This window comes from Schistocerca cancellata, unplaced genomic scaffold (genome assembly GCF_023864275.1).
Source record: "Schistocerca cancellata isolate TAMUIC-IGC-003103 unplaced genomic scaffold, iqSchCanc2.1 HiC_scaffold_893, whole genome shotgun sequence".
NCBI lineage: Eukaryota > Metazoa > Arthropoda > Insecta > Orthoptera > Acrididae > Schistocerca > Schistocerca cancellata.
The window spans coordinates 17501-20000 of NW_026046903.1; the positions used below are offsets into that span (position 1 = coordinate 17501).

A 2500-nucleotide genomic window follows, 5' to 3' on the forward strand; every position below is an offset into this window, starting at 1 on the left:
AGATACTCGTTAAAGGATTTAAAGTGTACTCATTCCGATTACGGGGCCTCGGATGAGTCCCGTATCGTTATTTTTCGTCACTACCTCCCCGTGCCGGGAGTGGGTAATTTGCGCGCCTGCTGCCTTCCTTGGATGTGGTAGCCGTTTCTCAGGCTCCCTCTCCGGAATCGAACCCTGATTCCCCGTTACCCGTTACAACCATGGTAGGCGCAGAACCTACCATCGACAGTTGATAAGGCAGACATTTGAAAGATGCGTCGCCGGTACGAGGACCGTGCGATCAGCCCAAAGTTATTCAGAGTCACCAAGGCAAACGGACCGGACGAGCCGACCGATTGGTTTTGATCTAATAAAAGCGTCCCTTCCATCTCTGGTCGGGACTCTGTTTGCATGTATTAGCTCTAGAATTACCACAGTTATCCAAGTAACGTGGGTACGATCTAAGGAACCATAACTGATTTAATGAGCCATTCGCGGTTTCACCTTAATGCGGCTTGTACTGAGACATGCATGGCTTAATCTTTGAGACAAGCATATGACTACTGGCAGGATCAACCAGGGAGCTGCGTCAACTAGAGCTGAGCAGCCGGCCGCCCGGGAGTGTGTCCCAGGGGCCCGCGCGAACACGCAAGCGTCCGCTCAATTATTCTGCAAACAGGAGGAGGCTGAGCTCCCCTGCACAATACACCTCGAAACCCTCTCAGGTCCCGGCGGCGCGCAGCGCCGTCCTAAGTACTTGGTCGGGTTCGAGAGAGGCGCAATCGCCCGGAGTTAGGCGAGTAGACGCTTTAGGTGCGACCACCCGTGCTCCCAACTGAGCTTGCCGCTGCCGACAGAGGCCCGGGAGCGTGCTGTCGTGGCATTGCCGGCGGGAGACAACACGCGCCACCTACGGTGACCGGCAGCTCCAACGCCAGCGCCACAGAAGGGCAAAGGCCCCACGTGGGTGCCGAAGCGAACTCTCCCAGCACAGCGCACGTGCCAACACGTCTGCACAACTGCGATACAAACCACCAGCGAGAACCGCTGGGGCGACCGAGCAGCAGACGGCGTCGCGGCGCCGAGTGCCGGGCGGCGGCGCATCCTCAACGCACACAGTCCTCAATCGGACCAGCACACTGCAGATGTCCACCGCGCTTCGCACCGGGCCGGCGAGGACCCACTTTGGCTGCACGGCGCCGCGCGCAGGGTGCCCCGGCGCGCAGCTGCGCCGCCTGCCGCGTCCGTCGGCCGGCGCGCCTGCCACTGGGCGCCCCCACCAGCCGGCTGTAGCGCGTGCGCCCACGCACCGCGCGGCCAGCACGCCGGGCGGCCCCCCCTCACCGGCCGGGGACAGTCCCACCCACCCACAGCCGCGTATCGCTTCACACCCAGATTCACATTCACGTTCGTTGGTATGGTGGGGACCGCTTCGTAGCTGTACCGATCGTTGCCCTCACAGATGTACCTCCAGCAAGGACAACCGCACCACAACGGGTTACCAGTTGTTCATTTGCGTAACGTCACCAGTAAACGTACACGTCCATCCCCGTTTGCAAAGTCAACTATTATTGCATGCCTGCCTGTCAGGTGTCAAGACACACTACATCCGCTCACATCCACGCAACAAAATGTGCCCGACTAGAGGGCACGTGGAAGGTGCCCCCGTACGTATGCGATGTCCATTGCGCGACCAACTGTCAACCGGCCTCTGTAGCATGTCGCAGATGTGGAACGCGGGGCACCGTGCTATCACATTGTGTGAGAAGAGACTACTACGTCTGCATACACGCGCCACTACATGAACAGACGGCTCATGCTGATCGCCATCCACTGCGTCCATTACTCCCACACGTCTCTATGGCGTACCACACTGCAATGCAGCTGTTATGGGGAGATGACACGTAGCTGTGTACACAACATTCTGAGCGGGTTGCGGTTGGACAATACATTAATGTAACGTGTCATATGCCAATTACAGAGCAGGGTAAGGCACAACTTGGGTTAGGTTAAGGCACAACTTGGGTTAGGTTAAGGCACAACTTGGGTTAGGTTAAGGCACAACTTGGGTTAGGTTAAGGCACAACTTGGGTTAGGTTAAGGCACAACTTGGGTTAGGTTAAGGCACAACTTGGGTTAGGTTAAGGCACAACTTGGGTTAGGTTAAGGCACAACTTGGGTTAGGTTAAGGCACAACTTGGGTTAGGTTAAGGCACAACTTGGGTTAGGTTAAGGCACAACTTGGGTTAGGTTAAGGCACAACTTGGGTTAGGTTAAGGCACAACGTGGGTTAGGTTAAGGCACAACGTGGGTTAGGTTAAGGCACAACGTGGGTTAGGTTAAGGCACAACGTGGGTTAGGTTAAGGCACAACGTGGGTTAGGTTAAGGCACAATGTGGGTTAGGTTAAGGCACAATGTGGGTTAGGTTAAGGCACAATGTGGGGGTAGATTGCGGTACAAATTGCATTACATTGCGGTGCAAATTGCATTACATTGCGGTGCAAATTGCATTACATTGCG

General features: G+C 56.1%; 1 non-coding gene across 1 annotated transcript in view; it reads right to left on the reverse strand.

The window, feature by feature from the left end:
* The window catches only part of LOC126148662 (small subunit ribosomal RNA), a 1909-nt gene extending 1347 nt beyond the window's left edge, over positions 1-562 (reverse strand). Inside the window, exon 1 of the ribosomal RNA XR_007530636.1 lies at positions 1-562. This exon is cut by the window's left edge and continues 1347 nt beyond it. This is a non-coding gene — a ribosomal RNA (small subunit ribosomal RNA).
* Between the last annotated feature and the right edge of the window lie 1938 nt (positions 563-2500).